At 32.2% G+C, this 25475-nt stretch overlaps 2 non-coding genes and 1 pseudogene across 2 annotated transcripts; all 3 read right to left on the minus strand.

Moving 5' to 3' along the window:
- Positions 1–1473: 1473 nt before the first annotated feature.
- Positions 1474–1592, minus strand: LOC136075618 (5S ribosomal RNA). Its single transcript, XR_010636068.1, has one exon. It is a non-coding gene; the product is annotated as a 5S ribosomal RNA (ribosomal RNA).
- A 17240-nt stretch (positions 1593–18832) lies between these two features.
- Positions 18833–18951, minus strand: LOC136075617 (5S ribosomal RNA). Its single transcript, XR_010636067.1, has one exon. It is a non-coding gene; the product is annotated as a 5S ribosomal RNA (ribosomal RNA).
- Positions 18952–25360: 6409 nt separating this feature from the next.
- LOC136075627 (5S ribosomal RNA) lies at positions 25361–25475 on the minus strand (annotated as a pseudogene).

Genomic DNA, 25475 nt, shown 5'->3' on the forward strand with positions numbered 1-25475 from the left:
AGACCTAACGTTCACCGTTTAGACGACAGAGAACTGTAGGAATGGATTCCCAATTAGGAATAAAAAAGAGTATTTCACCATTTTACTTGAATTTTACGATTGCATGACCCTAGTCGTCCGGTGAAGACCAAGGTTGTGTTTTTATCTTATAAAATCGTGGATTAATCGCCATGACATTTTAATTATAAGCACAATTTTTTAATGTTTTTTTTGTATTGCATGACCATAGTCGTCCGGTGATGACAAAGGTTGTGTTTTTTTTTTAAAAGGTCGTGGGTTAATTGCCACGATGTTTTTATTTATAAGCACGGATATTTGTTTATTTAATAACGAGGGTTTGCATGACCCTAGTCGTTCGGTGATGACGAAGGTTGTGTTTTTATATTATAAGGTCGTGGGTTAATCGCCACGACGTATTTCTTTTAGGCAAGAAAAATTTAAAAACAAAAAACTTTCTGTAAACCACCGTTTTATTGTAAAATCCTTCAATATTTTCTTTTTTATGTTAAATTAATTTATTATATATGTTTGGAGAAATTCCCGCCTAAAATTGTAAAATACCTAAGTTGTAAATTATTTGTCATGAAATATATGTATATATTTTGTAAAGAAAAAAAAATAAAAAATAAGATAGGCATCAAAATATTTGGACGCAAAATTTCGATTTTTTAGAGATTCGGGAGTAGGTAAACTAAAGCAAACAAAAGCAAATTTCCAATGAACTTGCACGTCTAATTGACGTGCTAGTGCAAACGACTCTTCTTTTGAATTTTCATGTTTTCTTAGGCTGATTTTTGAGTTTTTTAACAGAGTTTTACAGATTATTGTTACAGATTATTTTTTCAAATTTACACGTTTTTTTTAATGTTGCAATTTGTATGCAAATGGTACCTGTATATTTGATAATTGACGAACAGTGTTATTAAAGGCTCTACCTAATAAATTACATTTACTTACTTGTTGATTTCTTTTAAAACGAGGCTTTACTGCTGCTGCTGCTGCTGCTGGTACAAACGAAGCAATGAGAACTTATCATTTTCTCGCATAAACACTAAAATAAGGAAGTTTTTCTTTTTTTAAGTCAACAACAACCTGTTACAGTTACAGTTTACAGTTCTTATTTATAAAATATACTGTACATTTGAATGACAATCTACTTGGCATAAAAGAACATTTCAGCGTTTTTTCACATATGTTAACAATGGTGTTGCAGTTTTTAAACATATTTTAGATTAGCATCTTTTGCTTTGTTTTGTACTTTTGTTGAATACTAATTTTGTTGAATAACGTGGAGGTTCACTTGATTGCCGATATAGAGCTGAATATTTGCACAATGAAAAATATTAAAGCTTGAAACGAAAAATAAAAATACTTCAATTCTTACGTCTTTTTCGCCGAGACAATGTTTAGAGCTGACTAATCGACAAGGAGCAAAGATGTATTTTAGTATTGAAGTTAAGAAAAGTAAGAAAAAGCCTACGGCACCAGGAGTTCCCAGGCGGTTCCCCATCCAAGTACTACCCTGGCCCGACGGTGCTTAACTCTCGTGATCGGACGAGAACGGGTGTGTTCATCGTGGTATGGTCGTAGGCGAAAGCTCTAGCGTTTGCAACGCTCATAAACACTCAAATGAACTATTCACCCGCGTTCACCAAGTCACTTAGTCGCTAATAATGTAGGAGAGATCTATCAACTTGATCAAAGAGTTTCGATTCGTTGTGTGGCATCTTTAATGAAAAACGTAAAGAATTTCGTGCTGGATAAGTTGCGTTTAAAATTTTAGAGCCACAATTACAAAAATGGTCAGTTGAACAACCCCCTCGTTTAAAGAACGATGACACTATGGAAAAAAACACATACTAAATCTTTTTAATCGAGTGCGGATGTGTTTTTTCTACAAGTTAAAAAAAAAAATTCAAGATGGCGTCCTACGCAAACGTGGCTTTGAAAGAGATTTCTATGAGCGAACGAGTTGTTGAATTTAAAGGGTTTATGGATCTAAAGCAGACTGGCAATCAGATATATGTTAATCAACGAGCCAAGGAACTAGTTGAAAAAATCAACAAAAAAGTTGGTAAAAATAAACTCAAAAACCTCACCTATTATCATGATGGTCGTTGGATTGCAGTTTTCAACTCAGTTAATGATGCGATATTAATGACAAGAAATGAAATATTGGTTACGGATTGTAATTCGCCAGTTTATCTTAGAAGAAGAGATCAAAACGGTTTTTTGATTACAATAAAAAGCGATCCAACAATTAGTGAAAATGATTTAATAGAGTGTTTAAACCCATATGTTGAAAGTGTATTATCGATTACTCACACTACGTACAGCTTTGATCAAACAGTTAAAGACGGTAGGAGACTCTTTCGATTAAAACTCAAAGTTTTAGTAAAAGAGCTTCCTCATAACATTGAAATTAACTGAGCCAAAACTTTACTGCACTTTGCAGAAAAAGAATTTTTATGCCGACAATGCGGTAATACGCATGTACCCAGAGAAAGATGTGTTTCTTCATTGCCTTCACTTAATGGAAGCAAAGAGATGAAGACAAAAGCAGCTTATCCAAAAACAGAACAACAAAAAATAGAAACTGGAAAACAACAAACATTTAATTTACTGCTCCATCACCTCTGTCCTCAAATGCTTTGTTCACTAGAGGAAAGGTAACGGATTTTGTTTATTTAAAAAATAAAAATGTTTTTGATTTTTTAGATAAAAATAGTCTGGCTTTACCAGAAGAAGTAAAGATTAAAATAAAAAATACGCAAAAAGATTATCAATCGGCTTTTGATGAAGTTAGAAAGAAACAAAACCAAAACAATCATCCTGTTGAAAATCTCATCATAGTTGAAGATCCATTTACAGTAGTTAAAACGAAAACACAGAAAAAAAAAGATCTGTTAAAGAGCAAGAAGAAAGAAGATGGAGAAATATCTAGCGAGAGCGATTATGATGATGACTCGGTTGTTGATACGACTATGGCCGAAAACGATAGAAAAAGATTACACCCACAGACGCCTATCAAAGAGAAACCGATCACGAAAGAGCAGAGGGGTGAAAAACCGAAATGGCAATCGTAGATAAAGACTTTTTTGGAAAAAAAAAACAATTTTCGGTATGAGTATATTTATTGCATTATTTTTATATTTTTATTGTGGCTTGTATGGTTTTTTATCTTTGTTTTTACTAATATGTTATTGAGGTATCGTTCAAAAGCTTTTTCCTGATCTGGGAAAGATGCAAAGCTTTTTATTTTAAAAAGAAAAAAAAAAAAAAATAATAATAATAATAAGGTAAAAAATAAGAAATATAATGGAAACACATTTGAATAATGATAATATTTGTTTATTAAAAAATGAGTGGAAAGGAGATATCTTTTTCTCACCTGGAGCAATTTTTACACGTGGAACAGCAATTTTATTTAAACAAAAATATGAAAAACCAATTTTCTTAGGTAATGACTCCAAAGGAAATTTCAACTATGTGACTTTAAATATTAATGGCATAAATTATTTGATAGTTAACGTTTACGCACCTTCCGGTGGTGGAAACTTTCAAAAATTAAGAATAACGTTTTATATTGATTTAATTAATGAATTTAGTAAAAAAGATTTGAACAACTTTCAAATTATTATGAAGGGTGATTTTAACGTAACCTTGTCAGAAAAAGATAGATACCCCGCGATGTCTAGAAGAGAATGTCCGTCAAACAAAACTTTAAAAACTTTATTAAATCTTTTAGAAATAGAAGATATTTGGAGAATTTTTAATCGCTAAAAAAATGAATATACTTTCGCAGCCACTAACGGTGTGTCTCATTCGAGACTAGACCGCTCCTATGTTAGTAAAAAAGCTAGGCATTATATTAAAACATATTTTGAACCAACTATTTTAACTGATCATTACAACGCTCAAGTAATGATTATAAATACAACAAAAATTAATATAAGATCTGAAATTTGGATTTTAAATAACAAACATTTAGAAAATCAAGTACAGAAATCTAATAGAAGCGAACTGGAACGAATGGACACAGCAAAAAAATAAATATGAAAATATTAAAGATTGGTGGGAAGCCGGTAAAGAAAACATAAAAGAAATATCGAAAAAGTTTAGTAAAAAAATAAAACAAAAAAGTAATAAAAGAGAATTTAAACTTAAAAATATTAAAAAATGCATCTGAAAAAATGCATCTAAATTTTAACATGAAAAAATTGTATGATGACGTAAAAATGAAAATTGAATACATTGAAAATGAAAAAGCAGAAGGGGCGGCGATAAGAGCGAGAATTCAATGGAGATTAGAAGGCGAAAAATGTTCAAAATTTTTCGTCGGACTTGAAAAACAAAAACTCGCGAAACAATACGTCACAGAAATAAATGGTAGTGACGGGGAGGTAAAAGCAGAGCAAAAAGAAATTTTAGTTGAATTTGAAAAGTTTTATAGAAAATTATATACCAAAAAACATAATGATAAACCCTCTCAACAGTTTTTGTTTTTAAATGCGAAAGTTCCTAAAGTGACTAAAGAAGAAAATAAAATTCTAATAAAAGAAATTTCTGAATGCGAAGTAAAACAAGCTTTAAGACAAATGAAAAATAACAAATCTCCCGGCTCTGACGGGTTGACCATAGAGTTCTATAAATTTTTTTTCGAAATAATCAAAAAAGATTTAACTGATACTTTAAATAGTGTTTTGTCAACCGGAGAAATGACAGATTCTCAAAAAGAAGCCATAATAACATGCATTTTTAAAAAAGGTAACAAAAACGATATAGGAAATTGGATATACCTATATCACTAACAAATGTAGATTACAAAATTCTAACAAAATGTTTAGCAAATAGACTGAGAAATATATTACCAAATATAATACATAGTAACCAAACAGCATGTATTAAAACGATAAATTATAATCTTAGTTACACAAGAGATATTATAAGCATTGCTAAAACGCGCCAATTAGATGCTTGCAAACTTTCTATAGATCAGGTCAAAGCTTTTGATAGGGTAGATAGAGAATTTTTGTTTGAAAGTTTGAAACACTTTGGATTCGGAAAAAGTTTTATATCTTTTATTAAAACAATCTATAAAATTTTCGCAAAAATTAAAAAAGACGGTTTATTATCAGAAAAGTTCAATATTTTAAGAGGTGTAAGACAAGATTGTCCTTTGTCAATGATATTGTACATAATTCAAGCAGAAATCTTTTCAACTTTTGTTAGACAAAGCGAAAAAATTAAAGGTATAACTGTTGAAGGAAATGAAACAAAAATACAGCAATACGCTGATGACACTAATTTTTTCTCACTGGAGACGATTCATTTAAAGAAGTGGGAGAAGCTTTAAAATTAAATAAAAAAGCAACAGGAGGTAAAATTAACCTAGCCAAATGCCAAGGCATATGGTTAGGAAAAAACGTTTTTGAAGACAAAGAGAAATATTTAAATTTTAATTGGCAAGAAAATAGCTTTAAAAGCTTGGGTATAATTTTCTTAAATAACGGCAAATTTTCGTATGAAACCCACTGGAAAGAGCGCTTTGATAAAATGGAAAGCACTCTTCGAAAGTGGGAAAAATTTAAACTATCCTTGAAAGGCAAAAAAACTATAATAAACTCTTTGATAAATCCGCAAATATTACATTTAGCTTTTGTTGGTCCCATTCCAAGCAAAGTATTTTTAAATCAAATGGAAACAAAGATTAATAATTTTTTTTGGGGTAGTAATATATGCAGACTAAACAAAATAAAAACGCAACAAGAAATAAAACACGGCGGCGCAGGTTTAAGTAACCTAACGAACAAACTTAAAGCTATCCAATTGCAATGGATAAGCAAAATTCACAATGACAATACTGTTAACCATGGAAAGATGCAATGATATATATATTAAATTCGCATAGAAACGCTAACCAAAACCTACACATTTTTAAAACTAATCCTACACAGAAAACAACTTTCACAATTTTATGCTCAGCTATTAGCCAATTGGCATAGTTTAAAAGAAAAATATAACATACCCATAATGGAAATTGAAGAAATTTTAAATGAACCCCTTTTTTATAATAAAATGATCAAAAATTCACCCAAAAGTTTTTTAATTCGAGAGAGAGTTCATATAAATAACGATATAGTGATTGTAGCTGATATTGCTAAAACATTTCAACCAGGATTTTTAAATTATAAAAGCATAAATTTGAGTGAAAACGAGTTAGAACAGATTATTAAAGCCTTACCGAGAGAATGGAAACAAAAAATTTTAAAACAAGGTCAAAAATATGACCATAAAAAAGCCCCTCTATATTTAGCCAAAAGAAAATCAAAATACGAATGGAAAAGTTTAACAGTTCTAACTTTATATAAATTATTAAACAAACCAATTAATAAAATTGAATTTAAATATAATAATTGGCAGACTTTATTTAAAAGTATGGAAAATATAAACGAGAAAGATTGGAAATCTTTCTTCCTTGATCTTTCTAAAAGAAGTACTAACAATAAAGCGAACGCAATTCGATATAAAATTGCACACTTTATATTGCCCACAAATGAAAAGATGTTTGATATAAAAGTTAGAAAAGATCAATTATGCGCGCAATGCAAAACAAAAGTTGAAAGTACTGCTCGCATGATGTATGAATGTGAGAAAGTGCAACCTTTAACTTTTTATGTTTTAGATATTTTAGACCAGCTTTACCCTATGGAATACCCTCATAATAACAATTTTAAATTTATTTTATTTGGTTACGGAAAAAAAGCAAGAGAGAATTTGGCACTATTTTATTAGAAAAATTATTAGTAGAAATTTATTTTAATGGAATGAAAAGTTACTATGAAAATAAAATTTTTACGAAAAGGTATCTTTTAAAAAAGTTAAATGTTAAAATTGAAAACTTATTTAAAAATGAGTTACAAATAATAAATCAACAAAATAAACAAGAAAAACACATGGCAGAAATAAGAAATATTTTTTGTAATGAAAAATTAAACTTAGTTGCAGATATATGTGACTATTTTGAATAATACTTTTGAATTTTTGATAAGTTCCTTTTATTTCAACTTCTTTGTTTTTATATTCGTTGTTTTTATATTCTTAACACTTTAATTTTATATTCTTGCCTTATATTATATACTTTGATATTTAAAGTAGAACATTTTTAAAACGAAATTAAAATTAATATAATGATATTTAATGTAGAACACTTTTAAAACGAAAATAATTGTTGAATAAAATTTTTAAAACCGCTTAAAAATCAATAATAACTTTTAAAATATTTCAAACAAGATTTAGTTTTAATAGAAAAAGGACGCGACTAATCTGTTTTGTCAGTTTCATTTTTTTTCCTTTAAAAAAAGTTTTTATTTTTTACGTGTTTTTTATGTTTAATTTTTGTTATCTTTTATTTTTTTGGTGTTTTCTTGTATGATATCTTTGTAACGGGGGAATTTATTTTTTACGGATTATTTGTAAATTTTTTTTTATGAGGGTTAGTATGGCAAATAGTCGGATGACCAAATAAATTACAATACAAAAAAAAAAAAAAACTTTTTAGTCGAAGTTCTTTTGTGTATTTTTCATTGATCTGACTGGCGAAGTTCTAAAGTTTATCTTATTTGGTTGTTTATTCTTCATTTTGAGAGTTCAATTTTAGCTAAAAAACTCTAATATTTTGAACGTTTTTTTGTCGAGTTATGCTTCAGCGGTTAAAAAAATCGATAGAATGGAATGTGTTGTAGATTTAAATGTTTTTATGAATCCGGCAAAAAGTTTAAACCGAGAATATCAAGAACATCGTGCTCAAGAGTTACACGTAAAAATATCGCAAGTTATTGGATTAAATAAAGTACAGAGTCTTACCTATAACTCCAGAGGAAACTGGGTTCTAGATTTGAAATCAGCTAGCGACGCTAGTATCTTAAACGATACAAATTTCCAAATCTCTGAATGTACCAGAAACATCAACACTAGTATCAGAAGCGAGATCGGGTTATTAATAACAGTAAAATGTGATCCTCTTGTTGAGGACAACGAAATATTAGCTGAAATGGACCCTTTCATATGTGATATATATTCAGTAAAACATACAACCTACCAATTCGACAAAAATCTGAAGGATGGGAGAAGGTTATTCAGATTTGAACCGTGCGTTAAATTAGAGGAAATACCCCACGAAATCGAAATTGAAGAAATTAAAATTACACTGCATTTTGCTGGTAAATCGTTCCTATGTAAAACATGCGGCAACGCGCTCCCTCCGCAACAGAGATGCATCTCTCAAAAAGTGATAAAAACAGTTGAGGAAAAAACCAAATCACCTAAAAAAAGAGACACATCAAAAGAGAAAAACCAGCCTATTAAAACGACAAGCGAGATATCTGTGGAGGAAACCGAAAACCAGCTATCACTTTCATATGGAATTATTAAAATACAAAAACTATGTGAAAGCAAAATACCTATCTCTACCCCTACGGAACCTACTTTTGAGATTGTTAAATGCCGAACCAAAAAACGTGATGAAAAGAAGAATAAGAAAAAAAACAACGAGGCGAGTCAAAGCGAGGAAGATGAAACAGATGAAATTGAAATGAAAAGTGAAAAAAAACATTTATAAAAGAAACGCTCCGCCACAAACGCCTCAAAAGAAAGACCCAAAAAGAATGCCCCGACAATGGGCGGTATGATATGATTAAATTTTTCAATCTTTTTTCAAATCATTTATTTATTATCGTCATATCCGTTACCAAATACCATAAACTTGCATTATCATTAAAATTAGAAGCAATAAAAATATTCACGGTAAACGTTTGCGGTCTCAATGACCAAACTAAACAAGATGTTATTCTTGATAACTTTAAAAAAATGAATTTCGATATCTTCCTACTCCAAGAAACCCATTTAAATAAAAAACAAGCTGATAACTTTATTTTGAAATGGCAAAATCTAGGTTTCTACTCTAAAGGTGAACCCCATTCTAAAGGAACTTTAATTTTAATTAATCCAGGCAAAAATAATTTAAATATAGTCGAACACTTTGCGGATAATTATGGATATTTTAATTATGTATTTATGGAAAATCAACTCGATAAATTTCTTATAATAAATATCTATGCAAAATCCGGGTCGAGCTATTCACACGAGCAATAAAGAAAAGAATTATTTTCACGAGCAATAAAGAAAAGAATTATTTTCACAAAGAAAAGAATAATATTCACACGAGCAATAAAGAAAAGAAATATCGCAAAAAAATTTAAAACCATAACTATATAACCATATTAGGAGGCGATTTTAACATGGTTCTTAATGACATTGATCGCTATCTCCAAATTATTCGAAAAAAATATTTATTAACAGAGTCCTTTAAAACACTATTAAAAAAATTAAATGTTGAAGATACATGGAGAAAGTTTAATCCTAACAAACTCGAATACACATACAAATTCACTAACAACGTCACCTTTTCACGCCTTGACAGAATCTATTTAAGTAATCACATGCGTCAGTGTACTGACATAACACATGAACCTATGACGCACTCTGATCACCACAACGCAGTTTATGCTATCATCAAAACAAACAATTTAAAAATAGAAAAAGTTGTTTGGGTATTAAATAGCAAAAACTTAAAAAACAAGTATTACAATGAAAACATTACAAGAATTATAAAAACTGGAAACATGATTATTAAAAAATCAGAAAACAAAAATACCGAATGGGATGCATTAAAAAATAAAATTAAATGCTTTTCCCGAAAGTTTAGTAAGTTGGAAGCCATAAAAAACCGGCGTGAGGAATATAATTAAAAAAAACAACTTAGAAATGCGCTAAAAAAAGCCTTTAACAACCCGCGTATGAAAAATCTCAGTACTTAACTAAAAATAAAGCTAGAAAATTTTGAAAAAAATAAAACAAAAGGTGCTGCTATACGAGCCAAAATTGAATGGCGCTACCAAGGTGAAAAATGTAGCAACGTTTTTTTCCAACTTGAAAAAGAGAAATTATCAAAACAGTTAATAACTAAAATAAATGACATACACGGCGTGGAACAAAACGACACGCCGGCAATCACAAAAAGCTTTCAACAATTTTATTCTAAGCTATATAGAGAAAGTAAAAATAGTGTAATCAACCAAAAATATTTATTAGACAATACAGACATCTCCGAAATCACCCATCAGCAACAGCAAACACTGGATACACCGATAATCTTAGACGAAATAAGAACTGCCCTCCGTAGCATGAAAACAAATAAATCTCCCGGAAACGACGGTTTAACAATAGAATTTTATAAACAAAACATCGAAACACTAGGCGAAACACTAACATTAATTTAAACAACGTATTTAAAGAAAGAGATATGCCTTATTCACAGAAACAAGCAATCGTTACATGCATATACAAAAAAGGTAACAAATCAGATATCTCAAACTGGAGACCAAATTCATTACTAAACACTGATTATAAACTACTAACAAAAATTATATCTAACCAACTCAAAAGCATCCTCCCTTTTATAATTAACGAAACCCAAACTGCTTGTGTCCCCCATAGAACCATATATGATAACCTTTCCTACACAAGAGACATCATACACATCGCTAACGAAAACAATCTAGATGCATCTCTAATATCAATAGACCAAATAAAAGCGTTTGACAGAGTCAATAGGAACTTTTTATTTGATTGCCTTTATAATTTTGGATTTAGTATTTATTTCATTAATTTAATTAAAACATTATAGAACGGCATCAGCCCATAACTAAAAATAAATGGATGCTTATCGGAAGAGATAAAAATACTAAGAGGATTTAGGCAAGGATGCCCACTCTCTATGACTCTATACATCATCCAAGCAGAAATTTTTGCAGGTTACATCAGGAAAAACCCTCACATCAAGGGAATAACAGTAAATAATAAAGAAACCAAGCTGCAACAGTATGCAGACGATACCAACTTTTATCTGACAACAGACAACTCCATTAAAGCTCTTGGTGAAGCCCTAGCCCTCAATAAATCAGCCACCGGAACCAAAATAAACATCAACAAATGCCAAGGCCTGTGGCTGGGTAAAAACAGAAACGAAATCAAAGAAAAACTTTTAAACTTCTCTTGGAATGAACAATCCCTCAAAAGTCCCGGAATCAACGTTACAAACACTAATCGCATTCACAACCACCAATGAGATGAATGCTTTAAAAAAATCGAAAAAAAAATCCGAAGCTGGCAACGCTTCAATTTATCTTTAAAAGGCAAAAGAATAGTCATTAATCAAAGTCTTTTAAGCAGCATATATCACCTAGCATTTATACTTCCTCTACCAAATGATAAAAAAATCAATCATCTGGAAAAAAAAATCAATATTTACCTCTGGGAAAATAGCACCATCAAAATCCAAAAAGAAATCTTCCGATTAAAAAAGGGGGTCTCAAAATAATAGACATGAAAAGAAAACTAACATCAATTCAACTAAGCTGGATTTCAAAACTCTTTGATAAAAACCGCAAAGGCGCGAAGAAAGATACCGCATCTTATATAATAAACAAATATAGAAAATCTGAACAAGAAAACCAAATCTTCTTCAGCACCCATTCGAATTAATCTCTAAAAACCCTGCCTCCTTATTATCGACAAATGATGAATAATTGGAGTAAAGTATATATTCCAAGTGAAAACTACAGTAAAATATCATTCGAAGAACTTATGAACCAGCCAATATATAACAATCCTTTTATCAAACATCGTCACACCTCTCTAAAACCAACTACGGACTCAGAAAGTAAAAAAAATCTTAATTTAGCAGACCTTGCTAAGGTTATTGCTCCTGGATTTCTTGACTGCAATCAGGTTGGAATCAAAGCAAATTGAAACAAAACAATCTTAAACTCCATACCCCCTCTATGGAAAAATAGGATGAACACAGAGAGCCAAAAATATGACCACAATAAAGCAATACCATAAATAAAAATAAGGTAGGCAATCGGACGTGTTTTCACAAGCTGTTATAAAGAAGAAAATAAAAATGGCGTTCGAAGACAAATTAAAAACAGTTTATTTAAAACTAAAAATCAAAATAACTTAAAAGATATCAAATCGAACGACGATAAAGTCCTTGAAGATGAATCTTTAATAGTTTTAATGAAAATGAAAGCAGTAGCAAGTGGTGCGATGATCACCAGGATAAACTCTGATACAAGTGACGACGACGATTCAGATAGCGATGTCGAAAATAAGGTAACTTCAAAAAAATTACACCACCAAAGAAAAGCTTTGCAAATGCTGCACAGCAAAATATTACCAGCAATAAAAAACCTCTAAACAGAACCCTTCTGAGTGTTGTGCAAACAAGGATGAATATAAACGATGTTCTCAATGCACTTGAGAAAGAAAACATTGATGAGCATCTGGAAGGATTACAGTTTATCTATAGAAACTCTGTACTCGAGATTGTCATGAAGACCGAGGAAACGAAACTTATACTCCTCGAAAGGGGCCTTGATATTTTGGGTTTTCACCACGTTTTCACCAAGTCAAGTCCCTACCTTAAACCACTGGTGAACAGGCCAACTCAGACACATGTGTCGGTGTTTGGCCTCCAACTAGAGGCGAAATACGAGCAAAACGGCAGAGTATTTGAGGAACGTGGGTACGAAAGGCATGTGTTTACACGACCTGTAATGAAGAGAACTGCTAAAGGTAGGGAATTCTACAGTGGCATTCTTGTTGCAGTTCTGGAGGACATGCTGGCTACGATTCCCAAAATGTTGAACGTCCTCGGATACTCTGTACGAACAATGTATACAAGACAAGCTGTCGAAAACGTAGGAGAGAGATAAGCAAATAAACCTGTTGCAACAACAGCAACTCCTGAAAATTGTTTAGCAGTTAAACCTCAAGCAGTTGGTAAAACACCCAAGCCAAACAAAGAGGAAAAAACACCTCTCAAAAAAATAGTTAAAAATACAAACGATCAAGCAAGAGAAGAACAAAAGAAATTACGGGCAGAAAACGACGGAAACAAAAATAGAGGAAGACGATACAACAAAAAAAATACAGAACGAATACTACAAAAATAGAAAAGAAAACACGAAAAGCAACAAAGCGAAAGCAATATTCTTTCGATGCACCGGGCAAAAAAAAAGCGGAGGGAAAACACGACATCGATTTTAACAGGAACAACGAGAGTCACGATGTCGAGGAAATGGTGATTTCTGGAGGCACGTAAGTTGGTCTTTTTATTCTAAGTTTTTTTTTTAATTTTTTTATTTAAATTTTGTTTAACTTTTAGCGAGTATTTTAACCTTTTTGAATGCCCAAGTTTTAAAATGCAAAAATTTTAAGTATACGCCTCAGTGAACAGAAAAAATTAAAAAATTTTTATTAAAAAAGAATTCCTTTTGTTCTACAGCGTGCGTTTAAAAAATTCTATTGTTCTTTTATAACGGCAGTATAAATTCTTACAAACAACGTAAATGGCCTTAATAACGCGGCTTAACGAAAAAATATTATGAACTTTTTACAAGATCTAAATTATGATATTTACTGTGTACAAGAAACCCACAGTACCGACGAGACGGCTATTATATGGGCTATAGAATGGAAAACTAAAACAAATGGAACATCAATATGGAATAGCGCTAACAGCCACAAATGTGGTGTTGCTATTCTTTTTAAAAAAGATATAAAAATTGAAAGTATTACTCAAGATAAACATGGAAGAATTCTTGCTGTCAATATAACATTGAAAAAAAATAATCTAAGAATAATAAATATCTGCGCGCTTAACACACACAGTCATAAGGAGCGTTTTATAAAGAAATTAAGTAAGCATGTAAATGTGTGTGCTTTTTTACTGCTAACAGGAGACTTTAACATGGTTGAAAACCCAAGTATAGACCGGCAAGGTAGAGATATGTTAAATATAAACCACATTGTTGGCTTAAAAAATGTAAATCTGTTTAAGCAACTATATAAAGTAAATGACGTCTTCAGGACGCAATTCACGCAAAAACAAGTCTTTACTTATAAAAAAGAAAATAAGAATTTCCGAAGTCGGTTAGACCGCATTTATGCCTGTAATTATAATTTAACAACTGCAAGTGCACGTGTGTGAAAAATCTTTTATGTGATCACGACGCAGCACTTTGCGAAATTGTATTTGAAGAAATAAGCAAAAGGGGGTCGGGATACTGGCACCTTAATACCAGTATTTTAAATAATAAAAAATTTAAAAATAAACTAAAAACGGACTTTGAAAAGCAAAGAAATAAAAAGTTTAAATACGAAAATAACAATCAAAGGAGGGACATTGATTGTTATTTTTATAAAAACTCAAATAAAAAAAATTGCCATGGAAACAGCTAAACTTAATAAAACATAAACTGAAAATGCAAGAAACAGTTTCAGTTCAAAAATTGAGTTTAAAAAACAAAAAATAAACATCGATATTGAAAAAATTAAACAGCTCGAAAAAGTGCAAAAAACTCTCTTTAACAACACGGGTGTTTTTGTAAGAACAAAGCAACTCGTTGTTAAAGAGGGCGAAAAACCATCCAAAGCCTTGTTTTAAATAGAAATAAGTAATCAAAAAAAAGAAAACTATTAAAACAATAACTGATGGAAAAAATGTGTATAAAGACACCAAAAGTATACTCAAAACAATTAGAACTTTTTACTAAAAGTTATACTAAATTGAAACTTTAAATATTAAAAAGCAAGACACTTTTCTTGCTAATATAAAAAACATATTAAACGAAAATCAGAACGGCCTCTTAAATAAAAACATTAGCAGACAAGAATTATTTAATGCAGCTAACTCTTTAAATAAAGGGAAAACTCCGGGTATAGATGGCTTGCCTGTCGAATTTTACCAAGAAAATTGGGATATATACGGTGAGGAACTTACCGCTCTTCTTAACATTATATTTTTTAACACAAAAAATGAATTGACATGGTCTCAAAAAACAGCATTAATCAGCCTATTGCCAAAAGATGGAGATTTAACGCTGTTACAAAACTGGCGACTAATTTCTCTTTTAAGCGCTGACTACAAAATTGCAACAAAAGCGCTTGCATTAAGACTTTCAAAACTACTACAAATCTTACTCGGGCCGGCACAAACGTGATCGGTGCCTGAGAGAAATATATTTTTAAATATATTTCTTGTAAGAGATATAATTCATTATACAAATGAAAAAAATATAAAAAGTTGCTTAATAACAATTGATCAGGAGAAAACTTTTGACAAAATTGATAGATCCTTTTTAATCAAAGTCCTTGAAAAAATTAACTTAGGCACTAACTCTATCAATGCAATAAAACAAAGCATAAAGATTAATCAATCCATTGTCACTAACAATAGATATATGAGTAAACCCTTTAAAAAAGAGAGGGGCGTCCGTCAAGGCGACCCGATATCTCTGATGTTGTACTGCCTTGCAGTGGAAACGCTCGCACTCGAGTTTAAAAACAACCAGCTCATTGACAGCATTCCACTGCCAGGTTCCAAAACAAACCTAAAAGTCTCTCAGTATGCTGACGATACAACATTGTTTGTTAGAAGATCGCGATCAATAACAGAAGCGTTTAAAATATTAAATAACTTTAAATACGCGTCGGGCTCAAACATAAATATTTAGGTTACGAAAACACAATTAAAACACTTAAACAAAAAAATTATAAAATTAAATGGTCCAACCTAATAGGAATAAAAATATTAGGAATAACTTTCCATACAGATTTAGCCTTTACAGGCAGAATAAATCTTCACAAAGCCTTTAAAAGCTTTCAAAAAAAAAATACATAATTTTAAATACAGAAACATCTCTTTAAAGTGCATAGGGATTTTTGTAAACACCCTAGCTCTGTCAAAGGTTTGGTTTGTGGAAAACGGATTTCCTCTGTCCAATTTAGACTAAACTAAATCGACAAGGAAATCTGGAATTACCTATGGCAGAGCGCAAACGCAGAACCTATAATAAGGGATATTTTAAAACTGCCAATTAGTAAATGCGGCCTAGGCATTTTAGATGCACAAAATCAGTGCCTTGCTATGAGGTTGAAATACATTTTTCGTCTGAGCGAACTTGATCAACCTCATGACGATTTCTACCTTCAAAAATATTATCTAGTGTACTCTTTGGCAACTTTGGCAAGAACAAAATACCCGCAATGGCAGTTTCTAACTGCAAATAACACCCCAAAATCATTAAACAGCTTACCTTTCTATTACAAAGACGTAATAGGGAAATTAGAGGCTATGCTGATATTTTTAACATTATATAAAAAACACCAAAAAGCATTTATACCTAAATGATGCAACAAAAAGAAAATTTAAGCTGAAAATTAATACAATTGAGATGGGAGGCGGTATTTCAAAAGACCTTACCCGGGATCAAAATCTAGGAAAGGAATTTTGACTCCTACGCTCAGGGAATCAGTCAAAATACGCACTGGCGTATTCTAACAAACTCCCTTTCAACTATAGAAAAAACAAACTCTTGGAGATCTAAACGTGGACAATTCCACGGCAACTCCAATTGCAAATTTTGTAAGCGAGTGGAAGACACTCTACACCCATTTATTTTTTGCAGCAAATCCAGAGCTGTCTAGAAAGAAATTTGAATAATTTATGAAAAACTTCTTCCTGAAAAGCCGTTCAACTCGGCGCATGCAATTTTTTTCTATAAACATTGAGGACCTTCCAAAAAATGACATTAAGGCAAAAATAATTAACACTCTAACACATCTCACTACAAGTGAGTTGTGGAAATGCAGAAACTCTAATTTAAAAGAAAACAAAAATATACATTTCAAAAGAATTGTAGAAAACATTTTAAAAGAAATTAAATATATCTGAAAAATACAGTATAATAAATACTCAAGGGAAAACAACATTGAAAACTTTCACAAAATGTTCTCAGTAAATAATGCAATTAGCATAAGTAATATTTAGGACTTAACATTCACTATTTGAAAAAATGGTGAATTGTTGGTCCTGATAACATGAAATCTTTTCTGTGAGGTGAAACGTGGGCCTTCAACCATAGTTAAAACGATGACGGACATGACACTAGCTGTCCTGTGAGGGCGAAGGTTGTGTGATTTTTTTTTAATTCGTGGATTAATACCCACGACAATATTTTCTAAAACACGATTAACTAGCATGTCCTGGGTAACCATTCGGTGCGAAGGACATGCGTATATATATATATATATATATATATATATATGTAAATATATATATATATATATATATATATATGTATATACATATATATATATATATATGTATATATATATATATATATATATATATATATATATATATATATATATATATATATATATATATATAGAGAGAGAGAGAGAGAGAGAGAGAGAGAAAGAGAGAGAGAGAGAAATATTTATCTTTTAAAATGGTTTCTTTTGTCTCTGAAAAAAAAAAAAGAGAGATAAAAACAGTATATATTTGTAATATAACTGTTCAGCGCGTGCGCATTTTAATTGCTTATGTATGAATATTTATATGTGTGTATATGTATGTATGTATATGTGTATGTGAATGCATGTGTGTGTGTGTATATATATATATATATATGTATATGTATATGTGTGTATGTATATATATATATATATATATATATATATATATATATATATATATATATATATATATATATATTAAATTTCTTCTTAACAACTTGGGTTTTTAAATTTCAAATGGGAAACTATAAGTATCCCTGATAAAAGGTAATTTTTTCATTTTTCTATAATCATTCTATGTGTTAAAAACAAAAAGTAATATTATTATGTTTTTCTTCTATCAAGACTCTTAAATTTATTAAGTTTTTATATTTTGTGTTTATATATATATATAACGAAAAGCCCACCCAAACAGTGTAAATTTGTCCCCCATTGTAAAATCAGTTTTTATTGAAATAAATTCATTGTTATATGTCTTATAATAGACTGATTTTTGAGTTTTTTAACAGAGTTTTACAGATTATTGTTACGGATTAGTTTTTCAAATTTACACGTTTTTTTTAATGTTGCAATTTGTATGCAAATAGTACCTGTATATTTGATATTTGACGAACAGTGTAATTAAAGACTCTATCTAATAAATTGCATTTACTTGCTTGTTGATTTCTTTTTTAACGAAGCTTTACTGCTGCTGCTGCTGGTACAAACGAAGCAATAAAAACTTGTCTTTTTCTCGCATAAACACAGCACTAAAACAAGGAAGTTTTTCTTTTTTCAAGTCAACAAGAACCTGTTACAGTGACAGTTTACAGTTCTTACTTATAACATTTACTGTACACTTAAATGACAATCTACTTTGCATAAAAGAACATTTCAACGTTTTTTTACATATGTTAACAATGGTGTTGGAGTTTTTAAATTCGTTAAAGAGTTTTAAAATTATATTCAAGACTTTAAAGACTATCAAGACTTGAAATTTTAGTAAGTGTTGAGAAGTTGGCTTGAGGGTTTTGCGTTTGTAGCGTATAGGTGAGTTATGTTATCGAATATTGATTGATTTGCAAGCACTTCTTTGACGGTGAGATTTGTGTGATTATTGATTTTTGGATTAGCATCTTTTGCTCTGTTTTGTACTTTAGAGATTTTGTTGAATAACGTGGAGGTTCACTTGATTGCCGATATATGAAATATATATAGCTGAATATTTGCACAATGAAAAATATTGAAGCTTGAAACGAAAAATAAAAATACTTCAATTCTTACGTCTTTTGCGTCGAGAGAATGTTCAGAGCTGTCTATTCGACAAAGACGTATTTTAGTATTGAAGGTGAGAAAAGTAAGAAAAAGCCTACGGCACAAGGAGTTCCCAGGCGGTCCGCCATTCAAGTACTACCCTGGCCCGACGGTGCTTAACTTCCGTGATCGGACGAGAACGGGTGTGTTCACCGTGGTATGGTCGTAGGCGAAAGCTCTAGCGTTTGCAACGCATGTAAACACTCTAATGAGCAGTTCACCCGCATTCACCAAGTCACTAAGTCACCAATAATGTAGGACAGACCTATTAACTTGATCAAAGAGTTTCGAATCGTTGTGTGGCATCTGTAATGAAAAACGTAATGGATTTCGTGCTGGATAAGTTGCGTTTAAAATTTTAGAGCCACAATTACAAAAATGGTCAGTTGAACAACCCCCTCGTTTAAAGACCGAGGACACTACGGAAAAAAACACATACTCAAACTTTTTTGTCTTCCTTGTGGTTTTTACTGTTAAATTAGCATTTGAAGATTTTTCGTCGCGATTATTTTTGAGTGTAATTTGTTTTTTATTGAGTTGTATTCATGGCTAAAATTTATGCTGGTGTTTTATCGTCTGGTAACACTGCTGTTCAATTGAAAACTAATCTTGGGATTTTCAACGCAAAGACAGAGATTGACAATTCAAACGTGGTTATTTGTCGATACGGTGAATTGAACGTGAGCGTCAATGATTTTCTTTCATGTTTGGCCGAGAAGAAGTTACTTGGCAATGTTTGGGGTGTAACAAGGCATTACACCAATAAGCATTTTGAGGTCGCCGTTGTTAACAACTCATCTGTCGTAACCTACCTCGAGGCAGAAATTGAATTGTAAGGATGCGTGTTGAAGTTCCAACAAAAATATGTGGGAAAAATTCACGTCTTGGTTTAAAACATTCCTATTGGTACTCTCAGGAATGGATGTCAGAGCGCCATCATCCTGCTTGGTAAACACCTAGCCGCAGGACGAGGTGAGTTTGACTCCTTCTACTTACAAAAGTGCAAGGCTCATGTGGAGGATATATACAGAGGTAATGTGATAATTATCATTAAAAACTGGAACAACCCATGCATAAACCCTCTACCCCGCTATCAAAACGTCGATGGACTCAACCTACGCTACAAACACTCTGGCCAGCCCGAACCCAACCTACCAAATATAAAAAACACAACCATTTCACCTGTATCTTCCACACAACCCACAGTAACACAAATCAATAGTGTGAATGTGGAAAACGACGTTCAAAACGCCTGTGTTGAGGTTAATGCTAAAGTTGATTCCGGGATAAAATGTCGTAGAGAAAAAGAACATCCATCAAAAACACCAAAAGCAAAACCCACCCAACTGACCAGAAAACGTTTGGGGCAGTCGGAATGCAAAACCCCAAAAAAATTAATAAACACGAACGATGTAAAGGAAGGCATGTCGATAGAAGAAGTACTTTTGTGAGAAGAAAGTGTGGAAATGTGTTTCGATGTCAAAACGGACTCTTTAATAATCGATGAAGATTATGAAAACCAACAATGTGCAGAAAAGAAATCGTAAGATTATTTTTTTCTCCCTTTTTTTACCTATTATCTTACTATTTTTGCCTTGTTCTCAAACCAAATTATTATTTCGAATTTTTTGTTCTTAACTTTTATTTCTTTTTCTTTCTACAAAAATTCTTTTTTTACGTTCTATTTTTTTACTCATGAATTATGCATGTCACGTTTTTGAAAAGCGGTTAAGCTGACGTAATTCGTATTGTTGTAGTTCACGCTTTTTTGTGGAATGTTATGGTCCAGTGCGTCCTATTATTCGTATTACGTCTGTTCAAACGAAAACTCGTGCTATAAGGTTAAGGTTTATATGTATGTGTTTTTTATGTCAGGTTGTAAAATTATTATATTTATGTTTAAGGTACACGAGTTTTCAAATTAAGAAACCTGATCCTCTCCATCATGGCTATTAATATTTTAACGTGCAACATAAACGGTCTAAACGACAATAACAAATGCGATAATTTTTTTAGGTTTCTCAAAAAGTCCACCTTCGATCTTATCCTCCTTCAGGAAACAAAATCCGGACCTTCCACTGTTAAACAGTGGAGTGACGAATGGACTGGCGAGTCTATTTGGAACTCTGGTCCGAGTCATTACTTATGTGGGGTGGCGATACTCTCTAAATCCAATGTTTCTTTACACGAACTAAAAAGGAACAAAAACGGAAGAATATTAAATGCCATGATAAAAATTGATGAACACGAAATGCAGGTGTTAAATATTTACGCACCTAATGAGACGAAAGAAAGGCGCCTCTTTTTTGGCGACCTTGGAGATTTCTTGCAGGACACAGGACTACCCGTCCTGATGGCCGGGGATTTCAACATGGTCGAAAGCCTGCCTCTTGACACAGAGGGTACAAACAACGCTAAACATCACACCTACGGCATTGCTGAACTCGGGGTCCTCCAAGGTAAGTGTAACCTCGTCGATGTTTATCGTTATAAATTTCCCAACAAAAGAGAATTCACATGGCGCAATCAGACGGTTAAATGTAGACTCGACAGAATCTACTGCCCTGAAAAAGTCGCCATAAAAAACATACAACAAAGCTATCACGAACCCTTTTTCCGACCTTTTGGAAATAGAGGTACATAGGCTAAAAATTGAGCTCTTAATTCAAGATTGGCAAACAAAAAACGGTCCTAAACGTCAATTTTAAAAAATGGTGGGACGACTACAAACTTTTTGTTAGGGCTGAATTACAACACATTTCGATACAGGAAAGTGCGAAAAACAAAAAAAACATCAAAAGGATTAAAAACGAAATCCAACGAGAGCGACAAAACGCTAACCCGAATTTAGATAGCATCAAAGAAAAACGCGATGCTCTTTTTTTGCTCTAGTTTCCCGGAGCGTTTATTCGCACGAAACAAAAACTAATCGAAAAAGGAGAAAAACCTTCATAATTTCTGTATAATTTGGAAAAAGTTTAACAGCGAAACAAGTCAATTACTGAAATTCGCAAGAATTACGGCACATTGACGAGTGAACTTGGTGAAATACTAAACTCCCTAGTTTCATATTATAAAAACATTTACACCAAAACTAGTGTATGCAAAGACACCCAAAAATATGTCTTGTCACACATCACTAAACGTTTGATGAAAATCAATTTTTAAACACCCGCCTAACCGGCGTGGAACTGAAAGAAATTTCCGTTTTCAAATTTAAAAAGGGAAATCTCCGCCATAGTCCGGAGATTTCCCTTTTTAAATTTGAAAACGGAAAATCTCCGGGCTATGGCGGACTTCGAGCTGAATTTTATAAAACTTTTTGGCACACTTTAGAAAAAGATTTTGAAGAACTTGCCTACGAAATACTTTTCGTAGAAAAAAATACCAGCAACTCTATGAAAAAATCTGTTATTTCACTGATCCCCAATCAAGGAGATCTTACCGAATGCAAAAACTGGAGGCCCATATCCTTAATCGGCGCTGATTACAAAATAATCACTAAAGCGCTGGCCCTACGACTTGAAAAAGTAATGGGGAAAATTATAGAACCAAATCAAACTAACGGAATCCCAGGTAGAACAATATTCTCTAATATACATCCAGTTCGAGATCTTATCGATTACGCGGAATTTAAAAATCTACCTAGTTTCATTTTGACAATAGACCAAGAAAAGACGTTTGATAAAGTCGATCGTGCGTTTCTTGCTTCAGATTCTCCGAAAAATCAATCTCGGAGAAAATTTTGTATCTTTTGTGAACACCTTATATTCAGAAGTTTTGGCATCTGCTCTGAATTGCGGTGTCCTATCAGCCTCCTTTCCTACGGAAAGAGGAGTAAGACAGGGTGACCCCTCTAACTCTTGCTGTACGTTTTTGTAGCCGAAGCTCTCGCTTTGGTGATCACAGCGGACAGCAGAATAGAGGGTTTCCCGTTACCAGATACAACTAAATCCCTCAAAATACAGCTGTACGCAGACGATTCGGACTTTTCTGCCCGGGACGTAAAATCAGTCCGCTTTTTTTTCAAAAAAATAAAACTGTTTGAAAAAGCAAGTGGTTCAGGGATCAACGCCTCAAAAACCAAGGGTCTCGCCCTTGGGGGTTTTGATCCTAAAATGCACCCGGGATTGGACGACATAGAATGGAACAACAACACCGGTTTCAAAATATTAGGTGTTACTTTTTACACCAGACTGAGCGATACTACCAATTTCAACTGGTTAGTAACTCTAAACAAAGTAGAGAGAAAACTCAAGTTTCTGAGACTGCGTACTTTGTCATTTAGGGGAAAGACTACGTTGACAAATACGTTAGCAATGTCAAAAGTGTGGTTTCTGGCAAACGTGCTGCTCGTTCCCGAATGGGTAATAGAACATCTGCACAAAGCCATTTTCGAAAACCTGTGGCAAAAGACGAATTACAATCCGGTCAAGAGAGAATAACTTTTCTTACCCGCCAAAAGCGGGGGTCTCGGAATTTTATCACCGAAGGAGCAAAGTCTTGCACTTCGTCTCAAAACACTCTTTCAACTGAAAGAATGCGAAGAGGACATAGCTCACGATTATTACTACTTTTCGAAGTATTGGCTGGCGAGTTCACTTATAAAATTTACGAGCCAAAACCAAAGCTGGAACTTTTTAAAACAGAACAATTTACCAAAACACTTGGACAACAAAACGTCTCAGTACTACAAAACAACAATAGAAATATTAGGCAAAAACGGGTCCCTTTTTACATCCCCCTAAAAAACAACCAAAAATTTTTACTTAGAAGTAGCAAAAAACAAAAAGACAGTCGCAGCTGCTGTTGACACTCACTCAAACCATCATGAGGGCAATATGGAACAGTAGATGCCACCACATGTTCAGCAACAAAAAAATTGACCCAATGGCAGTGATCAGGGTAATAATCAGGAACATCAGGAATTATTACCGAAAAAATTATAATTATCATGTCCGTAGAAACACCGCCGACATTTTCTGTGAGTTTTTTTGAATTAAAAATGTTTTCTGTCAAGTAGAGAATGGAAATCTGAAACTAAACATATGAGCTAAAATAAAACTACGGCCCATTGCATGTTTAGTTAAGATTTTCTTCCCTCTTGCAAATCTTCTTATTTTATACAACAAAAATTATTATTATATATGATTAGCAAATCACTGCCAGCCCTTATTTTATGAAATAAATTTCTAACACATAAGTGTTTATTTAAGTTTTCGTCACGTGATGTTTGAGTAAAAGTCCTGTAATTCTTTCAATTTCTTTTTATCTAAATCATTTTTACCTTATGAATCTTCTTTCAACCTACTTTAGAACCTCTTCTTTTTTTTTTAACCTTATCTAAACACTCCATTTCTTTCCGCACAACGGCAAAAAATAAAAAATTAAAAATACAAAAATAATGTAACAAAACTTACAAAACAGAAAACGTATATATTTGTGAAAATCTGTAAAACCATATATTGTAAAAACATAAAACCTTAGTTAATGTTATTAAAAAATTGTAAATATTTGGTATTTTAAAATAAAAGAAAAAAAACAACAACAAAAAAAAGGCATCAAAAAATTTTGACGCAAAATTTCGATTTTTCGGGGTTTCGGGAGTGGGTAAACTAAACCAAACAAAAGCAACTTTCTAGTATACTTGCACGTCTTATTGACGTGTCAGTGCAAACGACTCTTCTTTTGCATTTTTATGTTTTCATAGACTGATTTTTGAGCTTTTTAACAGAGTTTTACAGATTATTGTTACGGATTAGTTTTCAAATTTACACGTTTTTTTTAATGTTGCAATTTATATGCAAATGGTACCTGTATATTTGATATTTGACGAACAGTGTAGTTAAAGACTCTATCTAATAAATTACATTTACTTGCTTGTTGATTTCTTTTTAAACGAGGCTTTACTGCTGCTGCTGCTGCTGGTACAAACGAAGCAATGCGAACTTGTCATTTCCTCGCATAAACCCAGCACTAAAACAAGGAAGTTTTTCTTTTTTCAAGTCAACAAGAACCTGTTACAGTTACAGTTTACAGTTCTTACTTATAACATTTACTGTACACTTGAATGACAATCTACTTAGCATAAAAGAACATTTCAGCGTTTTTTCAAATATGTTAACAATGGTGTTAGAGTTTTTAAAATTCGTTAAAGAGTTTCAAAATCATATTCAAGACTTTAAAGACTATCTAGACTTGAATGTTTAGAAAGTGTTGAGAAGTTGGCTCGAAGGTTTTGCGTTTGTAGCGTATAGGTAAGTTATGTTATTGAATATTGGTTGATTTGCAAGCACTTCTTCGACGGTGAGATTTGTGTAGTTATTAAATTTTCGATTAGCATCTTTTGCTCTGTTTTGAACTTTAGAGATTTTGTTGAATAACGTGGTGGTTCACTTGATTGCCGATATATGAAACATATAGAGGTGAGTATTTGCACACTGAAAAATATTAAAGCTTGAAACGAAAAATAAAAATACTTCAACTCTTACGTCTTTTACGCCGAAACAATGTTCAGAGCTGTCTAATCGACAAGGAGCAAAGATGTATTTTAGTATTAAAGGTGAGAAAAGTAAGAAAAAGCCTACGGCACCAGGAGTTCCCAGGTCCCCATCCAAGTACTACCCTGGCCTGAAGGTGCTTAACTTCCGTATTCGGACAAGAACGGGTGTGTTCACCGTGGTATGGTCGTAGGC

This window comes from Hydra vulgaris, chromosome 01 (genome assembly GCF_038396675.1).
Source record: "Hydra vulgaris chromosome 01, alternate assembly HydraT2T_AEP".
NCBI lineage: Eukaryota > Metazoa > Cnidaria > Hydrozoa > Anthoathecata > Hydridae > Hydra > Hydra vulgaris.